At 38.8% G+C, this 15,764-nt stretch overlaps 1 long non-coding RNA gene and 1 pseudogene across 1 annotated transcript in view; both read right to left on the bottom strand.

Moving 5' to 3' along the window:
- Positions 1-838: 838 nt before the first annotated feature.
- LOC129391622 (cytochrome c oxidase subunit 2-like) lies at positions 839-2,595 on the bottom strand (annotated as a pseudogene).
- Positions 2,596-3,754: 1,159 nt separating this feature from the next.
- The window catches only part of LOC129391623 (uncharacterized), an 82,396-nt gene continuing 70,386 nt past the window's right edge, over positions 3,755-15,764 (bottom strand). The window contains exon 3 of the long non-coding RNA XR_008616064.1: positions 3,755-4,756. This is a non-coding gene — a long non-coding RNA (uncharacterized lncRNA). The remainder of the gene's footprint in view (positions 4,757-15,764) is intronic.

Raw genomic sequence — 15,764 nt, 5'->3', positions numbered from 1 at the left:
TGACCTTGGAAAGTGCTTTCTCGGATAATGTCTCGTCATCATTGGTATATTGTCAGGATGTTTGTTAGAAGGCTTAAAGTTAGTAAGATGGTTGAGCTGAAATGGAATCATATGATTAGGCCCGATGTTATGAGAAGTGCTGAGAGAGCTCCTGTGAGGGGTCAAGGGCTTGGGTTTACTATGTGGTAGGAGTGAGTTTGGTGGGTCATTATGTGTTATCATGCAAATATAGACTTACTAGGAGGGTAAAGACGTAGGCTTGGATTAGAGCGACAGCGAATTCAAGAATGGTTAGTAGGGTGAGAATGGTGACTATGATGAGGGTTGTGAATAGGCTGGTGCTTGCTAGTGCGAGGGTAGTTATTCCGATTAGGTGTATTAATAGGTGACCCGCTGTAATATTAGCGGTTAATCGTACGGCTAGCGCTACCGGTTGGATGAACAGGCTGATAGTTTCGATAATTACTAATATAGGGATAAGAAAGGCGGGTGTGCCTTGGGGTAAGAAGTGGGCTAGGGATGCTTTTGTTTTGTTTTGGAAGCCTACAATAACAGTACCGGCTCATAGGGGGATGGCCATTCCTATATTTATTGAGAGTTGTGTGGTAGGTGTAAATGAGTGAGGTAGTATTCCGAGGAGGTTGGTAGAGGCGATGAATAGAATAAGTGAGACGAGTAGGAGGGATCAGGTTTGCCCCTTGGAGTTGTGTGTGATTATTAATTGTTTTGATGCAAGTTTGGTCAATCACTGTTGGACAGAGATTGTTCGGTTGTCAATTAGTCGGGTTGGTGTTGGGAACAAGATAATTGGGAATATGATGATTAGGGTAACGATGGGGTTAAAAGGCCTAGGGCTAGTAGGATAGTTGAGTTGAAGTGGAATCATATGATTAGGCCTGATGTTATAAGAAGTGCTGAGAGAGCTCCTGTGAGGGGTCAAGGGCTTGGGTTTACTATATGGTAAGAGTGGGTTTGGTGGGTCATTATGTGTTGTCATGCAGGTACAGGCTTACTAGGAGGGTGAAAACATAGGCTTGGATTAGGGCGACGGCAAATTCAAGGATGGTTAAGAGGGTGAGAATGATGAATGTGATGAAGGCTGTGAATAGACTGATGCTTATTAGTGCGAGGGTGGCTATTCCGATTAGGTGTATTAACAGGTGGCCTGCTGTGATATTGGCAGTTAGCCGTACGGCTAGTGCTACTGGTTGGATCAATAGGCTGATAGTTTCGATAATTACTAGTATAGGGATAAGGAAGGTGGGTGTGCCTTGGGGCAAGAAGTGGGCTAGAGATGCTTTTGTCTTGTTTCGGAAGCCTATGATGACAGTGCCGGCTCATAGGGGAACGGCTATTCCTATATTTATTGAGAGCTGTGTGGTAGGTGTAAATGAGTGTGGTAGTATTCCGAGGAGATTGGTAGAGGCGATGAATAGAATAAGTGAAACAAGTAGGAGGGATCAGGTTTGTCCCTTGGAGTTGTGTGTAATTATTAGTTGTTTCGATGCAAATTTGGTCAATCACTGTTGGATAGAGATTGTTCGGTTGTTAATTAGCCGGGTTGGTGCTGGGAACAAGATAGTTGGGAATATGATGATTAGGGTGATGATGGGGATGCCTAGTATTACTGGGGTTATAAAAGAGGTAAATAGATTTTGGTTCATGCAGTGTTTCAGGGGGAGTGCTGTTTTTGTGTTTTGGTAGATATTGGTTTGGGATTAGGGGTGTAAAGGTGTATTGAGATTTTTGGTTGGAGTAGTGTGAAGAGAGTTAGTATTACGGATAGGATGGTAAGAAATCATGTTGATGTGTCTAGTTGTGGCATATCATCAAGGGGAGGCTTGGCTCTCATTCTTTAACTTAAAAGGTTAACGCTAGTTTAGCTTCTTGATGAGATTACAGTATGGAGATGGATCATTTTTCAAAGTTTTCTAGGGGTACTAGTTCGAGGACAATTGGTATGAAACTATGGTTTGAGCCGCAGATTTCTGAACATTGTCCGTAGAATAAGCCTGGTCGTGTTGATATTAAGGTTGTTTGGTTTAGGCGCCCGGGGATTGCGTCTGTTTTTAGGCCTAGGGAGGGGACAGCTCATGAGTGTAGGACATCCTCGGAGGAGACTAAGACTCGGATTGTTATTTCTATAGGCAATACTATTCGGTTGTCGACTTCTAATAGTCGTAGGTCTCCTGGTTTTAAGTCCGATGTTGGGATTATGTAAGAGTCAAAGGACAGGTCTTCGTAGTCGGTATATTCGTAGCTTCAATATCATTGGTGACCTATTGTCTTTACAGTAAGAGAGGGGCTGTTGATTTCGTCTATTATGTAGAGGATTCGTAGGGATGGTAGGGCGATTAGGATTAGAATGATAGCGGGGAGAACGGTTCAAATGGTCTCTACTTCTTGGGCGTCTATTGTGTTGATATGTGTTAGTTTGGTTGTTAGTATTAGGGTGATAATGTAGAGGACTAGAGAGCTAATTAGGAAAACAATTATTAGGGTGTGATCATGAAAGTGTAAGAGTTCCTCTATAATGGGAGAGGTTGCGTCTTGGAAACCTAGTTGAAGGGGGTATGCCATGGAGATATACAGGGTTTTCACTTGTAATTTAACTTTGACAAAGTTATGTAAGGTTTTACTAATATCTCGTTTATGAAGAGAGACATAAAGGTTATGATGTTGGCTTGAAACCAGCTAGAGAAGGTTCGAGTCCTTCCTTTCTTGATCATTTTGGATTGATGTATACAGGTTCTTCGAATGTGTGATATGGTGGAGGGCACCCATTTAGTCATTCGAGGTTAGTAGAGGTAAGATGTATTGATGTTACTTCTCGTTTGGATGCGAAGGCTTCTCAGATAATGAAGATTATCAGTATAACTGCTGTTAGTGAGATGAATGAGCCTATTGATGAGACTGTGTTTCATGTTGTATAGGCGTCTGGATAGTCCGAGTATCGTCGAGGCATGCCTGATAGGCCTAGGAAATGTTGAGGGAAGAATGTCAGGTTTACGCCTACAAATATGATGAGGAAATGGATTTTTGCTCATGTGGGGTCAAGTGTATATCCTGAGAATAATGGGAATCAGTGAACGAAACCTCCTATGATGGCAAAAACAGCTCCTATTGAAAGAACGTAGTGGAAGTGGGCGACTACATAGTATGTATCGTGAAGGACGATATCTAGTGAAGAGTTGGCTAGGACAATACCAGTCAAGCCACCTACTGTAAAGAGAAAAATGAAGCCTAAGGCTCATATTAGGGCGGGAGATCATTTAATGTTGCCTCCATGGAGGGTTGCCAGTCAGCTGAAGATTTTTACTCCTGTAGGGATGGCAATGATTATAGTTGCGGATGTAAAGTATGCTCGTGTGTCAACATCCATACCTACAGTGAATATGTGGTGGGCTCATACGATAAAGCCTAAGAATCCAATAGAGATTATAGCCCAGACTATTCCCATATATCCAAAGGGCTCTTTTTTCCCGGAATAATAAGTTACGATGTGGGAGATTATTCCGAAGCCAGGTAGGATTAGAATATAGACCTCAGGGTGACCGAAGAATCAGAATAAGTGTTGATACAAAACAGGGTCTCCTCCTCCTGCCGGGTCAAAGAAAGTTGTATTTAGGTTTCGGTCGGTTAACAGTATGGTGATTCCAGCTGCTAAGACTGGTAGGGATAGGAGGAGCAATACAGCCGTGACTAAAATAGATCATACGAAGAGAGGTGTTTGGTATTGAGTTATGGCTGGGGGTTTTATGTTGATAATGGTTGTAATAAAGTTGATGGCTCCAAGGATTGAGGAGACACCAGCTAGGTGTAGGGAAAAGATGGTAAGGTCTACGGATGCTCCTGCATGTGCTAAATTTCCGGCTAGAGGGGGGTAAACAGTCCAGCCTGTACCTGCGCCGGCTTCGACTATTGAAGAAGCTATTAGTAGTAGGAATGAAGGGGGGAGTAGTCAGAAGCTCATGTTATTTATACGAGGAAAGGCTATGTCAGGTGCTCCGATTATTAGAGGAACTAATCAGTTTCCGAAACCGCCAATTATGATGGGTATGACTATGAAGAAAATTATCACAAAGGCGTGAGCTGTTACCAGCACGTTGTAGACTTGGTCATCCCCAATTAATGTACCGGGTTGGCCTAACTCGGTGCGGATTAGCAAGCTTAGGCCAGTGCCCACCATTCCCGCTCAGGCACCGAATAGTAGATATAGAGTGCCGATGTCCTTATGGTTGGTTGAGAATAATCAGCGGTTTATGAACATAGGTAAGATGGCCGAGTAGGCATTAGACTGTAAATCTAAAGACAGGGGTTAAGTCCTCTTTTTACCAAGCCTTGTAGTGAATGATCATGTTGAATTGCAAATTCAAAGGAGCAGCTTCAATCCTGCCGGGGCTTCTCCCGCCTTTTTTTCCCCGCGGCAGGACCCCCAGGCTGAGGGAGACCAACATGGGGGCCAGAACTCTCACTCCTAAGTACAGGGAGAACCTCTGCACTGTAATTATTTGTTGTGGGTCACCCACCTGGAGGTATGGGACTTGATTTGATTATATGGCGAGTGCCCCCGCCCATCTCATTGCGGTTCCTTCTTTATGTCTTTAGTTGTAGAAGATCTTTTCTGGTAGGTTTCAGTCTTTTTCATCAACGGTTGTTCTGCAGATAGTTGTGGTTTTGGTGCGCCCATGAGAGGAGATGAGCTCAGGGTCTTTCTACGCCATCTTGGTTCTGCACTTCAGCAAACTTCCTTTTACTGTGTAAAGTAACATATTTTTAAAATTCTGGGGACAAGAATTTTGTAAACATATTTGTAGGGACATTATTCAGCTTACCACAATAACACAGATATAAAATTTTAAAGTTAGTTGACACTTTTAAACTTTAAAGTAAACTTTCAAGGCAAGTAACTGAGCTGACTTCATGATTCTTGAAACCCTTAACCACTTGCTGGGCATAAAACTGTCAAGAGTGGATTATGAGGATTTAATTGGTGAAAGCTGGGCTATGAGTCCGAAGTAGGAAAAGAGAGGAAGTATCTGCTCCATTACTTAATATCTTACGGGAAACCACCTGGGAAGTAGATGTATGTCTCCTGGAGTTTGACCACTGTTAGATCAATGTCTGAGGAATCTCAAAGAAAGGACTGTGGCTGCTGACCTAAGCATCAGGGTCAAGGGAAAGTAAAGGTCTGCATTTGAAAATAACCCTGCACCCAACAATGCATGGCATCGTGTGTTTCCTATGGGCCCACGGAAGGCCATCAGAGGAAAGAGTGTGAACCTGGGGCCATTTAAGAATTCTACCATTGAGTATCACCTAGGGTGGCGATAGGATTCCAACAGAGAGGAGTCTGGGAAGAGGAGTTCTCCAACAAAATAAGGCTGGACAAAGGCCTGGAGGAACAGGTATATTCTCACATCACAGGATTACAGTCAGAGGAACAGAAAACACCTATAAGAGAAATCATCACTTTAAACTCCACTCTACCTGCCCTGTGAAGGGAAAGGAATCCTTCTTTAGAAGAAGTTACTACCAACTTGCCTCTACATTTTTGTTATATATTTATAAAATAAATAAATTGATGGAATTGGACATGAACATGTAAAAAGGTGCTCGATATCATTATTCATCAGAGGGATGCAAAATAAAACCACTATATACTATATATATACTACTATATACCCTTGAGAATGGCTAAAATTAAAACAACTGATAATATCAGGTGTTGGAAAGGATGTAGAACAAGTGGGATATCTTATGTCTGGGGATTCCCTGAAGGTCTATGACTGAGAATTGGGCTGTACTTGTACAAGACAAGATTATTTGTAAGTTCCTAAAGAGCAGGTTCTACAGTGATGAGAATAAAGTATTTGGTAAATTATTTGGAAATATTTTCTAAAGTAAACGATCCATATACACTATACCCCAATAACTTTACTCTCTGATATGAAGCCAATAGAAATGAGAGCTTATATATGTCAAAAGTAATGCACAAGAAAAATCATAGAAACTACAATTAAACACCCCCACCTGGAAGCAACTGTTGTGTCCATCAAGAATGGAAGAGTAAATAACGTGTGGTAAATTCAGACAATGGAATAAGACACACATTGGGGAAAAAGAACACAAACTACTGATACACAGGCCAATATGGATGAATCTAAAGACATCATAAAGTGAATAATACTAGACACAAAAGAGTACCTAAAATGTTATTTCATTTATATGAAGATTTAAAACTGATCTGTAGAGATAGAAAATCAGAATAATTGTTACCTCTAGGGGACTAGTGACTAGGAGAAAGCATAAACAAGTCTTCCAGGACCTAGAAATAGTCTATTATCTTGATTTAAATGGTTGTTACATAGTCATTACACATATGTATTAATTCATTTAATTGTAAACTTAAGGTTTTTGAATTTTTTATGTTATACATCAGTTCAAAAGAATACTAATTAAACAAAAATACAGGACTATCTAACCAAAAACTGAGAGAAAATAATACATAAAATAGAAACAGACCCATTGTGACTTGGCTGACAAAGGCCTTAAAATCAACGTGATTAGTTTATTCAAGACAATAGAGATAAAGATGGCCAAAATAAAAGATGGAAAATGTCACTAGAGTAGCAGAATCTATTAAAAAGATCAAAGGGCTTCCCTGGTGGCACAGTGGTTGAGAGTCTGCCTGCAGATGCAGGGGACGCAGGTTCGTGCCCCGGTCCGGGAAGATCCCACATGCCGCGGAGCGGCTGGGCCCCTGAGCCGCGGAGCAGCTGGACCCGTGAGCCATGGCCGCTCAGCCTGCGCGTCCGGAGCCTGTGCCCCGCAATGGGAGAGGACACAACAGTGAGAGGCCTGCGTACCGAAAAAAAAAAAAAAATCAAATAAAATTTCTAGAATAAAAAAAAAATACTATATCTGGATCTAGCTTTTAGCTATGATAGAGAAACTGGTACTGAACTAGCCTTCCCACTATTAATTTAAAAAAAAACCCACAAAAGTTTATAAAGCATTGGACAACAGGAAGCACAGGACTGATCCCTGAAGAAGAGAAACCGAAGAAGTAGCCCACACTTAAGAGTGATTGTCTTAGATCTCTACCTGAGGGCAATTTTTAAATCATGGTGCAGTAAGCTAAGGTCCAAACCGAGTTCAGTCATCTTGCTGAACTGAGGAGGTGGAGATAAGAGTTTGGGGCAACTGAAGAGACTGGAGTCTGTGAGTAGGACATGAGACAGGAGGAAGCTGTGCAGAGATGAGACCCCAGAAGTAGGCATGGCAATTCCCTAGAAGTCTGTGACTAAGTGTTGGGCTATATTTGCACAGAACAAGATAAGCTGAGGATTTCCAAAAAGCAAGTTCATCAGAGATGAGAGTAGAACAGAGAAACTAGAGGTCACACAATGCTAGGGAACAAGGCAAGTTCAGCTGTTCTCATTAACTCCTTGTTGACATCTCAGGCATCCGACTGAGATACCAAAAAGGCCAAACCTTAAGAATAGGGACCTACTCTAGAAAGCCTACTCTAGAGATCCTCCCTAATAAAGTCTAAAGCCAAGACCTGACAAAATCTATGGAGAAGGCAGAGTTTGGAAGATGAGTCCTTCCAAGTAAAAAAAATTTTATTTAAGAAAGTTTAGGATTTTCATAGGTCTGTCCTAAGAAAGTACAAAACCAAGCCTACACAAATTCAAATTGATTAACCCATAAGTGAACTGTATACTTGAATAAACAGCAACTCTGCAGAGGAATGTAATACAATCTAAAATCTTTCCAATGTATCATCAACAATACCTAATAAAGAATAAAAATCTACTAGATATGGAAAAATAAGACAAATATAGCCCCCAGTCAAGGAAAAAGAAATAGAAAACAGACATAAGTTGGCCCAGATCTTAGATTTAGCAGACAGAAAGTGTGAAACAACTGTTACAAATATATTTAAAGAACTAAAACAATATATATTCAAGGGGTTAAAGGGAAATATGGTTTTCTTAAAGGAAAATCTATTCAGAGAACTGGAAACTATAGAAAAAAACAAATGGAAATTCTAGATCTAAAATGCTGAAATGGAAAAAAATAAAGGATGTGCTTAATAGACAGTTTCAGATGACAGAAGAAAGAGGCAAAGCAGATAGATGAATAAAAATTATCCAAACTTAAAACAGGGAAAAAAGAGTTGAGGAAAAGTGAACAATGCATCAGGGACCTGTGGGACAATATCACACAGCCTAAAATATGTGCAATAGGGGTCTCAGAAGGAAGAAAGAAGATGAGGCAGAAAAATATTTTGAAAAAATAATAGCCAACCTTTCCCAAATTTGATTAAAAAATTACTTTTCTGAGATTCAAGAAACTCATAAAACCGCAAGTAGGATACACACACACACCATAGCAGAAGACAGTAAAATTACTGTGTAAAATTTCAAGATAAATTTTGAAAGTGTAAAGAGAAAAAGACACTTTACACTTTTACATGCAGGGAAATAATAACATGAATTAACAATGACTTCTTAAAAACAAGTCGAGAAAAACAACAGAATGTCATCTTTAAAATGCTGAAATTAAGAAATATATATCCAGTGAAAGGATCCTTCAAAAATGAAGGTAAAATTGTTGGACAAACAAAACCTGAAAGAATTTGTCAACAGCAGACCTGCCCTATAAGAAATACTTAAGGATGTTCAGCCTGAAGGAAGATAATACCACATAGAAATTCAAATCTACAGGAATCTATAGCAAAATAGTGTGAAGTGCATATCTATTACAGTGTTCTTTGCAAAAGCAAAAAATTGGAAACATGCTAAATGTCCAACAAAAAGATGTCATTCAATTTCATTGTGTATCTATTCAAGAAAAACTACAAAGGCATTAAAAAAGAAATTAAAGATCTAAAGGACATGAGAAAATGTACATTATATCTTACATTTTTGGTCTTCTTTATCTGATAATTTCTGAGAAAATTGTGTGAAATATTTCACTGTAATTGTGTGTGTGTGTGTGTGTTGTCATTGCATACATATGAGTTCATGGTTTTTATATAGTCTTGATAAATTGCTGCTTCTGTCTGTAGTCTTTATATTTCCAATCATACTTTTTATATTAAATTATATTGTTGATATTGACAAAGCCATACTAGTTTTCTTGTAATATTTTCCAGATTATTTTTTTTAATTGTTGTATTGAACTTTTCTGCATCATTTTTATGGCATTTGCTTATAATTGAGTGGGTTTTTTTCTATTCAGTCAGATAGTCACTTAAAATTTAAAATTATTATTATGTGATTACCTTTTCTAACCACAGTAAAATAAAGTTAGAAATACAAAATTAAAGATAATGAACATAAATTTGGAAATGAGCATTCCTGTCTTTAACACTTGAATTGGAGAAGAAATCACAAGGAAATTTTGACACATTTAGAATCCTAACAGGAATATTGCATGTAAAACTTGTGAGATGCAGCTAAAATATTATTCAGAGGTAAGTTTATGTCAATATGTAAAGGTTTTTTTTAAAAAAAACATTTATTTGGCTGTGCCAGGTGTTAGTTGCGGCAGGCGGGATCTTTGTTGCAGTGTGCGGGATCTTTAGCTGAGGCATGTGAACTCTTAGTTATGGCATGTGGGATCTAGTTCCTTGACCAGGGATTGAACCTGGGCCCCCTGCATTGGGAGCACAGAGTCTTAGCCACTGGACCCCCAGGGAAGTCCCTGTAAAGGTATTTTAAAATAAAAAGTTACTGAAAATAAGAGGTAATCCTGCAACTGTGTAAGACAGGCCAAAACAAAACAAATTATGAGTGTATATCAGAGTAAGTGAAGTGAAGAACAAAATAAAGTTAGAAGCAGAAAATAAAATAGAGAATAAATAGGTGACAGTAAGCACAATAAACTTAAAAGCTTTTTATTAAAAAAATCAATAGCATAGACAAATCCCAGGTCACATAGATGGGGATGACAAAGGAAATAAATGATATTAATAAAGGAAAAGAAGGCTGAAGTCTAGATAACTCTGGAAAGAAAAAAATCATTTAAAACTATGCTGAGTAACAACAATAAATTTGAAAAATGTAGTTGAAATGGAAATAGACACGGAAATTACAAATTGCTACACTAAGAAAACTTGAAGACCTGAATAAATTAATAACCATCAAAAACAATCAATTTTTAAAACCCCTTCTTCCTTCAACAACAGCAAAATAGTTTTATAGGAAATGTGCTAACCCTTCAAGAAACATATGTCTTGTAAATTGTTTCAGATTATAAAACAGGGGAAAATGTCCTCACTCTCTTAGGTTAGTATAATTTAGATAATATAATCAGATAAGAATAGATCAAGACAATAAAATTGCAGATTAGTTTTATCTATCAACATAGATGCAAGAATCCTATATATAATATTACTAATTGTATTATATACAGAAATCATTTATATTAAATACAGTAGAATGAATACATATTTATATATAAGATTAATATATGTGATGTATATGGTTTAGCTGCTTATTTATGAGAGCTATGTAAGAATAGTCCATTATGATGAAAACCCTATGTATTCTATATTACCATTGAATATATTAAGTATCTAAACATTATATTTAGGTGTTAAGTATATAATAGATACTTTCATATATTTATTAAATGAAATCAATACATATATTAAGAAATTTATATCTATGTTAAAACAAGCAAGGATAATTTCATATCGGGAAATCTCTCTATGTAAGTCGTGAGATAAAAAGAGTAAAGAAAAGGGTATATGGTCATTTTAATAAACACAAAAGGAATTTAATAAAATTTAACATTCATTGTGGATATTAAAAGAAGGCAAAGATCTTATCCTATATGATAAAATATTATAAAATATTATATTATAAAATATTATTTCTCAAAAACCTACTGAAAACAGCGTACTTAGTGGTGTAACTTTAAAGTTAGAAGCAAATTTAGGATTCCTGCTATTGATGCTTCTCTTTAATATTTTATTGGAGTTCCTAACCAACACAGTAAGAGAAGAAAAAGAAACAAAAGGTATAAATATTGGAAAGAAAGGGAGCAAACTCCCTTCTTTGAGAATTTTTTTCTACAGTAAAATTTTTTTTCTACAGTAAAAAATTCAAGAGACTCTACAAAGTATTAGAAATAAAATTTTTAAGTAGAAGATCAACATAAAAATTAGTAATATTTCTATATGCTGTCAGTGACCAATTCAAAAATACAATTTAAGAACTGTAATTCCCAACAGCAGCAAAGCTTTTAGAACATCATGGATAAAATAAATTTTATTGATGGACATGAAAAAAATCTAAATAAATGAAGAGATACACTGTGTTTAATCATGAAAAGTTTCAATCTTCACAATTTTAAAATTTTCTCTAAATTTATGTATAGATTACATGCAATTTCAATCAAAATGTGTGAGGGAAAATAACTTCTATTAATGCTGGAAAGCGAAGGGCAGATAAAATGATCAAGAATGCTTGCTGTGAACCTGCGTTCAAGTGCCAAGACAGACCACTGTCAACAAACACCTCCTCGGATGGAAGCCTTGGGTTTTCATGGCATGTGATAACATCTTCAATTATAGAGGAATGGTAGTGCGACAAGAATTTAGTACTATCTAGATTCGTCAGCACCCACAATTGCACACTCCCTCAGAGCCATTGGATTAGTGGTTTTGGTCTCAGTGTTTATGCCTAACAAAAGCAAGCAAACAGTCATTAATGTGTAAGAAGTATGAATCTAAACTTCATAAACAGGAACAAGTTCATTTTTTAAAAAAGTCAAATAAAAAATGATCCTTTCACAACACCAAAATGTTGTAAACCAGAAAATCTTTCTTCTCCTCTTGCTGTAAACTTTTCTATTCTCTCAACTCAGTGTTTTTTTCATTCAGCACCCTCCACATAGGAAATGAACATACATTTCTGTCATTGACCTGAAATGACTCAGACTTATTTAAGAGAACCAGGAGCTAATTAGAGGTGATGACCAATGAATGACATCTCCAAAAACTGATTTGAAAACCATGACCTCTGCCTGTGGTTCTGTATCTAGTCTCTGATAGATAAAACAGAGGTAAACCCTTTCTTGGCAAGACTTATTATTGTACAGATTTGGAGGAAATTATGGTCCCTGACACTAAACTGGTATGAAACATATCAGCTGTGTATATAACACTAGTGCACTGAAGTTCCAACCTTCAGGGAGAAATCAGATGTGGGAGGGATTTTGACTTGAAATTCCTAACCCCATCTATTGAAAATCCACCTCATCAGCAATTATTATTTGAGTATAGATAGGGTGCAAATTGCTACATGAGGTGCCTGGGGTACATTTGATGACCTAAAGAAGACTGGGGGAAAATGTAATATGCATTCATGCAACCTCCCTCAGCTGTCTTCCAGGGTTATTAAGTACCCAGCACCATAAACTTCTACTTGTTTCTTTAAAAATTGTTAAAGCTGAAATGCCAGCATGTCAATAGCAGAGTAATATCCAAATCATACCTTATTCCTTCCAAGAGGCTGGAAAAGACAACATACATCCCCCAACGAGGACGAGACTAATCATGGAGCTAGTGCCAAGCCTGTGGAGATTTCCCCGGGGAGCTCCTCACTTTATCACATGTCACAGCTTTGTTCAGTTTCAACATTGCTCTCCGGAGCAGATTCCCTTCCACAGGCTCCAAAGGGGAAAGCGTTTCCTAAAAAATCTACCTAGGACAGGGCTGGCCAGGTTCAGGGATCCGTGGTAGCAGCACACTAACAAAACAGAGAGCTACAGAGGCCATTCCTCCATGAGAATAGTGATTTGACTCATACTAGCATCTGGACCAGAAATTGGTAATTCACGGTCACTACTTGATTTGGGAATTTATGCAAAATAATACTGGCTGCCAACAGCTCACGTGTCATTCCTCCTTACACTTTCAGTCTTCTTCCTCCCTTCATATGCCCAGCTATGACAGGCTTTGGGAACATAAGCATGCTCGCACGCATGTTTGCACACACACGGACACACATTTAGACAGGAGGTTATCGATACAGTTGGCTGCTCTGCTTCTGTAATCCCTGCTTACCTAGATCACGATGCATAACTCAAAGTCATAGAAAGCTGCGAGATTTTGCATTACTGCCTTTCTCCTACACGTAGATTGTTCAAGAAGGGTTAACCCTGTCGCTTCCCCACCGTCTGTAAGATAAAATATCCTCTCAGCTTTGATCATTTTGAACCAGTCCTGAAAGTCTAGAGAAATGCATTGATTTATCCATTCAGGATAGTTTCAATTAAACCTCATGATGGTAGAGAACAGCACGCAGCGCCAGGATGCAACGTGTTGAGAAATCACAGCCGCACATTGGTTGACTTGGCCTGAGGTCATCAGAAACCAAGAGCTTCCACTAGTAACTGAGATCTCAGGCAGACAGAGTGATGGAGAATGGACCCCATAGAGAACACAGCATTGGCCACAGGGTCAAAGATTCCTGGGGTTCTTTGGGGTTCCTCAGGGAGCAGGTGTAACTCTTCCCAGCTCTAAAACTCAAAGGTTGTGACTCAGAGTTGGCTCTGTCTTACTAGCCAGAGGGGTGGAAATGTTCACTGAAGTGGCATTGAATTGACCTGGCCAGAGATTAAAATGTTCTTTCTCTCCTTTATTCTCCCAAGTTACACTGCACTCTCTCAGGCCACGCTTCTGAGAGAGCAAAGATGAACAACAAAGTGCTGTTAAATATCCTGCTGACAATGTATAGAAATGAAGAGATTGTCCTCAAAGGCTTCTGTGAAGGTTGCAGGGACGGGTGAGGGCAAATGTTTTCTGAAGTACAGTTGTCACTCTGTGTTAATAACTGCATCTGACCTTTCCCTGACAAAGGCTCTTTGCTGGCTTCCACACTGAGCGGCCAGAATGATTTAAAATTTAAGCCCTGACAATAGGGGACACGCTGCACTTTGTTTTCTCCAAAACTTTTGCCCGTCATGGAAGTTCTGCGGAAGGCAAGAGAGAAGGGTGAAAAATCACCCCAGGGCCACTCCGTGGAATAAGCTATGCTAGTAACTAAAAAGCCTCATGCTTGCAACTGCAGTTCAAGTACTTTTAAAAAAATCAACTAAGGCACCATTTCTTCTTTTGCCTCGGGGATAAGTGACTAAAAATAACTAATAAATATTTGTGACTCCCTTTCCTCCGCTAAACCTGGCTTAACCTCCCACTAGAGGCTCCCTCTCCATTAAAACTGATCTTTTTATTCAACCCCAACTCTTAAATTGACGTCTTGGTCCAATTCTTGTTTCATATTCTGCCTACCAGCTTTCCCGTAGCCTTGTGTGCTTTGCTAGCCGGCTATTCCCAGAGCTATCGGCACTAATTATGAGCTCTCTTTGGAGATTTATGGTATATTATCCTCAGCTGTTATGTAGCCAGAATCTTCTCTTTTGCATCTGCATGAATCTATCTAGCTTGTGTTGTCTCTAGAAGCAATACAAATTCAATAGCTAAGTATTGATTTAAAATGGAAACCTAGGAGTCAAAGACTCTGTGTTAGGTCTAAGGGAAAAGAAGTGAAGGGTCAGCTGTGAGCTTTACCCTCAATGTACTTCTGGTCCAGTGGTGCAGAGGCAGCTGGGGTAGAAGCTGATGGGAGAGGCCATTCAAGGCTGAGGAGATAGCTTTCAGGTTGAGGTCAGCGGGAGGTAAGACCCAAGATCAAGAGAGTCCTGAGGCTGAAATTCCTTCAGTTTATATATGCCCAAACTGGGGCCCAACAGGTGAAATGATTTGCTATTGGCAAGGATCAGCACAGCCAAGATGGTATAATACTAGTAGGAACTAACAGTAACGATTGCACACATTTTTTGAGCTCTTGCCCTATGCTAAGAGCTTTACATGCAGTCACTCTTGTCATCCTCACCACAATTCAAGAGGTTGGTCCTATTGTTTTTCTCCAGGTTTACCAAGGCTGAAGTTGAGACATTAAGTGATTTTTCCAAGGTCACAGAGTTAGAGAGCGGGTGAGCCAGACTGAGACCCCAGGGCTCTGCCACTGTAGTCTGTGCAACTCTGTTCCTCTATTCTTGCTCTAACTTCCTTCAAAGAAGAAGAAAAAACTAAAATGAAGTTAAAACTCCTTACTGGTATGCATGATTTCCTTGCTCTTTGTGGATCCTGACCCTGGTGTCACCGGGTTCAGGGCCCCAGGTGTCATTAAAAGCATCAGTCACAGACAAGATCTTTCATTAAAGGGCCTTGGTTATTACCTCACTTGTAAAATGAGAGGGTTGGACCAGATAATCCCCGTGGTCCCTTCTGGTTCTCACAGTCTATGATTCTATGATTCCAAACAAAGGTTGCCATCCTCAAAGACTGTAAATTTCAACTCCTTTCACAAGCCCTAAAGAGGAAGGAAAGGAAAGAAGAATTGATTGCCTGCTTGTGCAAATTTAAGTAATAGAGAACAGAGATGCTACCCTTGTGAATTCCTGGGTGATATGCATGACTTGGAAAAAGAAGAAAAGTATCTCATGCAATACCATAGGGCACCCTTAGCTTAGCCTTTCTTCCTGAAATAAAAATACAACTGAGTTTTTCAAGTTAGTGGGTTGATGTATCACTCTGTTCCCCCTCATCATTCTCGTATGATTCAACAAACATTAGAGAGAAATTTTTCTGCTTAAATTCCTTCCTGCAACAGAAGTAAATATCTTACTTTTATAAAATACATTTCTTAAAGATAAAATACAGTTCTACAATGCTGTTT

Source organism: Physeter macrocephalus, chromosome 20 (genome assembly GCF_002837175.3).
Source record: "Physeter macrocephalus isolate SW-GA chromosome 20, ASM283717v5, whole genome shotgun sequence".
Taxonomy (NCBI): Eukaryota; Metazoa; Chordata; class Mammalia; order Artiodactyla; family Physeteridae; genus Physeter; species Physeter macrocephalus.
The sequence above is the reverse complement of the archived record's forward strand: the minus strand, read 5'-3'. Positions and strand labels throughout refer to the sequence as shown.